At 37.1% G+C, this 7,523-nt stretch overlaps 1 long non-coding RNA gene across 1 annotated transcript; it reads left to right on the plus strand.

Annotated features, from left to right (window-relative positions):
• Nucleotides 1–786: 786 nt before the first annotated feature.
• On the plus strand, nt 787–7,315 carry LOC144280567 (uncharacterized). The gene is made up of 3 exons (XR_013349010.1): nt 787–1,203; nt 2,892–2,993; nt 6,090–7,315. It is a non-coding gene; the product is annotated as an uncharacterized LOC144280567 (long non-coding RNA).
• The last annotated feature ends 208 nt before the right edge of the window (nt 7,316–7,523 follow it).

A 7,523-nucleotide genomic window follows, 5' to 3' on the forward strand; every position in this document is an offset into this window, starting at 1 on the left:
AGAGTAATGCATTTTTGATGACAATGGGTAATAAATAACATTTCAAAGCCTATTTCTAGGCATTGATTGATGTACGTATTGTTTTGTCTGCTGTGTTTAATGACCACGTCTTACTTTTCCTAGTTTTTTTAGCAGCACCTGCTGAGGAGTAAATGAGAACTGACCTGTTTTGAAATCCTCTTCCAGAAATAAAACTCTCATCCCATTACTTTTGTGGCTGGGGAGAGGATTTGGCACACACATTGTCATTCATTTGCAAATGCAAAGTCACCCACTTGAAAGCCTGTTCACTCTGAGGAGGATATAGTCTATCAAACAAGATCAAGGGTACTTTTTATAGACTCACAAACATCTCTCTTTATGTACATACATAAAAGGAGCTGATAAGAATAGAATTTCTCTCACTGGGAAAAGTCCCCTAAGTAAAAATACCCGGTTCTATGAAATTTATTGATCATAAAGGGGAAGTATTCTTGCAAAAGTGCTGCTAAGCGACCGGGGCTCTATTGATACATAACACTTATATGGCTCAGTACTACTGAGAAACTCTCTCATGTGCTCTCTGGGAAAAACCAGTTCAGACAAATTCCTAATGAGACTTTACCCATCTTTATATCACTTGCAGATAGCCACTTGGCTGTATGCCTACGGATATTAAACCCTGGGAGATGGGACAAGGCTTTGCTTGGGGTCTCATTCGGCCTGGCCCCTCCTCACGCTCCAACTCTCTTCCCACTGGGCACAAGCCACAGGTCAGTGACTACCAGTAAGATTCTATGTCAGCAAGGGGAAAACATACCAGTCCTACCAGTTGTCTGACTCAATTTTTAAATTTTTTTCTTTCTAGCACTATTCACTTTTTTCCTTATAGGAATGTCCTGTGACTTCAGGTGTTGTGTAGTTGTTGGTTTCATTTGTTTCTTCCTTTCTTGCTGACTTACTTTTATTTTTGGAAATATTGTATATTGTCCAATAAGGGAGCACTGGCATCTAAGTTCAGGAAAGAAGAATAAAAAGGGTAGAAGAGGAAGAAAAAAAAGCTCATGGAGAGAGACTAAGAATTATATATAAATTCAATGTGAGAAATGGTCACTCATATGCAGGATTTAAGTAAGTCATCTTGATATTTGCTTCAGATTCTGAAATGGCTGAAAACCGTCAAGAACTTCTATTTTATTTGATTGCCAACAATGAGATAAGCAGGTAAGCTTGTTCTATTTTATTTTATCTTTTACTTTTTGAAAATATGTTTACTTTCTTAATTCTTATTTACCCTGAATTAGATAAAGCACATACTTTGGTAAATATGATGTTGGATATTATTTTTCTAGGACCCATCCATAAAATGTTTCCAAACATGAATTAATAATGATTTCTGATCTCTCTTTGGTAATTCATTATTTCCTTGTTTGACTACTTTTGTTTCTTTGGCCTATAGGTCTCTGGAGATAGCATAGATTACGTAGACACTTTCCTTTTCAGCCATCCTAATTTAATGGTTTGAAACCATTAAATTCACTCCTTATCTGTTGGTATTCATTCATTTGCCAACCTTTCATCAGCTTTAGTCAATTTCCATTATTCAGCCAATCAGATTAAAAATTATGTATTTGCTGTCAATACATGCCCAATACTAGATGCTGTAGGGAAATTCAGAAAAGTCTCACATTGTTCTGATTTCAATGGGCACATTATCATAACTGATTCTAACCTGGACACAGAGTTGATTCTCTGCAAATCTGTTTGTCATGGTAGACATTCATAACTACCAGATCTATTCACGTTCCTAATGTGTATTCTATGAGGAATAAGAAGGTGACTGAAAAAACTAAGCATTTAGGCTCAATGGCTATTTAAATTGGAGGGGTTTAATATTTTCAAAATATCCCCATTGACATATAAGTACATTTGTTGGTTGTCAATGTGTACTTATAAATGAGAGGAAAAATGCACAGTGGGCATTTGTTAAAATGGATAATTGTTTTTTTTTTTTTTTTTTTTAAATATTTTTATTTTTTTTTTTAATTTTTATTTATTTATGATAGTTACAGAGAGAGAGAGAGGCAGAGACACAGGCAGAGGGAGAAGCAGGCTCCATGCACCGGGAGCCTGACGTGGGATTCGATCCCGGGTCTCCAGGATCGCGCCCTGGGCCAAAGGCAGGCACCAAACCGCTGCGCCACCCAGGGATCCCGGATAATTGTTTTTAACTTAAGTAACATGAAACTTAATAAATTGTGAATTCAATTAGCCTGGAAGAAAAGATAGAGATTTTGGAAAAGTTGGATATCTTTTTTTGTTTGTTTGTTTAAGTTATAAATTAGAAAGGAAAGATTTAAATGCTTGGAAGCCTGAATCACAGAAGTTTAAGATTTCTAGTTGGCTATCTCCAGGGCTTTGGAGATACCATTTTGGCTGAAATGAATTTGGTGACACAACCTAAGTCAGTGTCCTAAATAATAATCCTTTCAGTCGTATAAAATGCCGTTATAGAATGCTACTGCTGAACTGTGGTTAAACGAGAACTACTGCCTAGAAAATGATAACTATCCCTGCTTACATGTGTACCATATATAAACACACATGTGTACGTACATAGATACATACAGATAACATATATTCATGCATATGGACACATATAAAATATGACTTTATATGACAGCTCTCAAGGAGTGGTCCATGGATGCTTCCCAGGGAATTATATAATAAAATTGAAACACAAAAGAAATCACTTGTCTTGCTGTCAGTCTCAAACACCAGTTCCAGCAGGTGCTTTCTTTCCATCCTAAAAATGTGTTTCTGTTGTTACGCTTAGACATCATTGTCATTGCCGCTAAGATCTTGAGGGAAGTACTGCTTCTCATTTATTTTTGTATCTTACCATCTTCTAGCTCAGCTCCTGATCTACACTGAGTGAACTATGAAATTTGAATAAGAAATATGAACCTTTGGGTACCTTCTTGTATGAAAATTGTCATCTTTCTAGTCCAAAGGTACGTCTCTGGGGACTGTAATCCTATGTGCATTATGAAATGATGTGGGATAAGCCCTGTAGAGGAAGAACAGAATACCATCTAACTTGCAGTCATCATCTGGGATAGTAACTGTCTTAAGTGGTAAAAAATTACTGTCAGTGCTTTCTAGAGCCATTAGGAACTTGCTGCACCCTGGAGTGCCGTGAGCCATAAAAGCAGAGTGGAGATAAACACACCCTGGGGTGTCATGAGCTGTGAAGCACAGATGTGTTCACCCATATTATGATAACCGTTGCTTAGAGAAATCCTGTTTTGAGTAAAAGAAGAAAAAGAAGGAAAAATGCCTTTTGCTATGCAATAAAGATGTAGCAGTTTAATCTCTCATTTCTTAAGCACACGGGGCAATGGAACTGGGAAGTTTTACATGAATATATCTTTCTCTTTAGAAGCTCCTTTCAGTATCACAAAAAGAGCCTCTTAAAGTGACGTTGTAAGGCCTGACTGTACGTTATATACAGGGACTGAATAAAGCAAACCAAAACTTCATCCTTAGCCTCAGGGCTTTAACAAAGTTATCTGGTTGGTAAATATTGCCAGACTTCAGTTACTTTCCTTTTGTTCAGGAAAAAGAAATAACAGAGCTCCTTAGTTTTTGTATCTGCACAAAACTGGAGTCAAAAAAGTTGGGTTTATTTCTTGGCTTTGCTATTAGCCAAAAGCTAACTTGTGCAATTCACTTATAAAAATGAAGGCTGTATGGGGTGCCAGGGTGGCTCAGTTAGCTGAGTGTCTGACTCTTGGTTTTGCTCTGGTCGTGATCTCAGGGTCATGGGATCAAGCCCCCAGTTGGGTTCCACTCTCAGTATGGAGTCTACTGGGCCTCTTTCTCCTCTCCCTCTCCCTTTTACCCCCTCAAATAAATAAGTAAATCTTTTTTAAAAATCATTTTAAAAAAAAGAAGGCTATAGGGGATAATCTCTAAGGCCACATACAGGTCTGACATTCTAAATAGATGCTTACCTATCTCTCTTTTAGGTCAAATTCATAGTACCTGAAGTATAGCCAGACTTGATTGAATTGGGGTTTATACATTCAAGCCCCTGGTAAATTCTAAATTTTAAGGAAAGTTTTAGCACCAGCTGAACACATAATTTGGATCTCCAGTGTAGACATTATCTCAAGAAGATTCTCACTGGTAGGTGTCAGATCTGTTAGTGTTTCACTTAGCAGGATGAGATTGAAGAGGTATTAGATATAGTTCCTCAAGGCAAAGCTGATGTATGTGATTATGTTGTTGAAGAACATTCTCAGTTGCTCTTGGATATCTCAAATGAAAACAAAGTATATTCATATATTCCTAAAAAATACTTCTAAAAGTTGTTGGCATTATAAGTGTGTTGCTAATCAGAGACAAAGTGAGCAAATTTCATGAGGTAGTCATGGTGAAAATATCAAATTTTATGGTTTGTCACAGACTAATAAGCAAATAATATTAAGGCTGTGCAAACTCTTTTTCAATAACTTGAGCGATTATCAAAGATTACACAGGGCATGTTTAGCAAAAGAACAAAAACTAATAAATATGAACATCAATCTGCGAGCTGTGCCTCATTAATTCTTTACACACCAGTGAAATTGGAATAAAGCAAGAAATATTCATTGTATAATAACCAGGGACTTGTGTAGAGAAGTTTTAAAATACTATTTTTCGTTAATAATTTAAGAGAATAGATGAAACTACTATTTCAGGAAAGTGAGTTGGCATTGCCTGGATTTGGCACTGAAAAGACTGTTGTGCTATAAAGAATGAACCTGACTCAAAGCCTTTCTCCCAGCTTCTGGCAGGTGATCTCTAGGTTCCTGAAATGTCCTGTCTGTAAGAGTATATATATATATATTATATATATATATATATATATATATATATATATATATATATATATATATATTTTTTTTTTTTTTTTTGGCTGGGGGTTTGGTCACTGAACAGATTAACAATGTGATTTCTCATGGGGGCTTTGGCCCATATTGTATCAGACATCCAGAGGAACTAGAGACTAAAGGTATTATCCTGATCTCTCAGAAGATGGGAGACTAATGGTCGGCCATACAGGTATGTGATCAGTATGGTATCTGGACACCAAAGGCTGGTTGACTTTTCTGGTTGGTGGTACTTCATGTGTGTATTGCCACTCATCATGGCTGGGAGAGGAGAATACTGTCCTTGACTCCACCGGAAGAGGACAGCTGAAAATTCCTCATTTGGATGCCTCCAGGACTCTGTCCTATGTGTCTTTTCCTTTGTTGATTAAAAAAAAAAAAAAAAAGATTTTATTTATTCATTTGAGAGAGAGAGAGAGAGCACATAGGCTGGGAGGTAGGAGGGAGAAGCAGACTCCCTGCTCAGGGAGGGAGCCTGACATGGGGCTTGATCCCAGGACTCTGGGATCGTGACCTGAGCCAAAGGCAGACACTTAACTGACTGAGACACCTGGGCACCCTTTCCTTGTTGATTTTAACTAGTATCTTTTCCCCTAATAAACTGTACCATGACTAAAATAGACTTCAGTAACTTTTGTGATTCATTTTAGTGAATCACTACATTTGAGGATGGTTTTCAGAAATCCTCAAACTTGCCATTGGTATCAGAAGTGAAGGCAGACTTGTGGGGGCTAGTTCCTTATATATTGTAATTTGGGTAACTGCCTAAGGTCATAAATAAAACCAAAGCAATGACAAAAATAAGGTAAATAAAACACACACACACACACACACACATTCTTGCATGTGTGCATACCCACAAGATAAAATGAATGTGTGCATACAAGTTACATATATGCTAACATATATTTTGTGTAATTATCATTTTTGCTCACCCCAAATCACTTCCCCATTTGTTTTGTTTTGATAACAAAATTCCCCCTTTTTCATGGTTACACATTCTGTACCCATCACGTCCCACTCTCAGTCACATGACCCAGCCTTGGTTAATCAGAGTCCTCCCTGAGGCCCTATCTTCCAGAATGACAGGTTTCCATGATCATGCTAGACTGAAGTCCTCTCTGAGATTTGTCTGCTTAGAGCTATTAAGGAAACATCTCTCTTTTTTTCTAGAGTTGCCACAAGACCAAGATACATGCTTGGGATTGCTGATAGCCATTTAGGCATCTGTGCTACACCTAAGGAAGTGCTGCTTTTAAGAATGAAGAACCACATAGAGAAAAGAAATGTCAAGAAATAGAAATCTAGTGGAACAATTTGATTTGATTTCTTGAGTTCTACACTCATTGTGTTTCCTAAATATCTGAGCCCATGTTCTCATTCTGCTTTTTGCCAGAATAGATCGAAGATTTTTTAAAAAAATATGTCATTTATTTACTTATTTGAGAGAAAGAGAGGGGGAGGCAGAGGGAGAGGCCAAGAATATTAGATGCCCTGCTGAGTGTAGAGCCCCACATAGGGCTCCATTTTACAACCCTGAGCTCATGACCTGAGCCAAAATCAAGAGTCAGGTGGTGCCCACTAAGTCATGCAGGTGCCCTTAGATTGAAGGGTTTTTGTTTTATTTTGTCACAAATTAATACTAGATACTAAAAAAATAAATAAAAAATAAAAAAATAAAAAAATAAAAAAAATACTAGACACTATCAGCATTTTATATATATATGGATCCCTGGGTGGCGCAGCAGTTTGGCGCCTGCCTTTGGCCCAGGGCGCGATCCTGGAGACCCGGGGTCGAATCCCACGTCTGGCTCCCAGTGCATGGAGCCTGCTTCTCCCTCTGCCTGTGTCTCTGCCTCTCTCTCTCTCTCTCTCTCTCTCTTTCTGTGTGTGTGACTATCATAAATAAATAAAAATTTATAAAAAAAATATATAAAATATATATATATATATAAAAATGTGTGTGTGTGTGTGTGTGTGTGTAATAAAGATTTAGGTTTACAACAAAATCAAGAAGAAGGTACAAATGTTTCCCATATACCTCCTGCCTGGACATGCATAGCCTCCCCTGCTATCAACATTACTTAACCAGAATGGTACATTTGTTACCAAGGATAAACCTACATGATACATTAAAATCACCCAAAGTTTATAATTTACATCGGGGTTTGCTCAGTATTTTACATTCATTCTATAGGTTTGGACAAATGTATACTGCTGACACATAACTATCATTGTAATACATTGAGTATTTTCACTGCCCTAAAAATTCTCTGTGTTCTGATTATTTGTGTCCCTCCACCACCAACCTGCCAACCACTGATGTTTTTATTGTCTTTATATTTTTGCCTTTTCTAGAATGTGGCATAGTTGGAATTAAACAGTATGTATTCTTTTCAGATTGGCTCCTTTCACTTAGTAATTTGCATTTAAGATTCTTTTCATGACTTGATAGCTGATTTTTTTAAGTGCTGAATAATATTCCATTGTCTGGGTATATCACAGTTTATTTAACTCATTCACCTACTGAAGAACACCTAGTTGCTTCTTAGTTTGGGCAGTTATGAGTAAAGTTGCTATAAATATCCCTGTGCAGGTTTTTATAAG

This window comes from Canis aureus, chromosome 1 (assembly GCF_053574225.1).
Source record: "Canis aureus isolate CA01 chromosome 1, VMU_Caureus_v.1.0, whole genome shotgun sequence".
NCBI classification, from domain to species: Eukaryota; Metazoa; Chordata; class Mammalia; order Carnivora; family Canidae; genus Canis; species Canis aureus.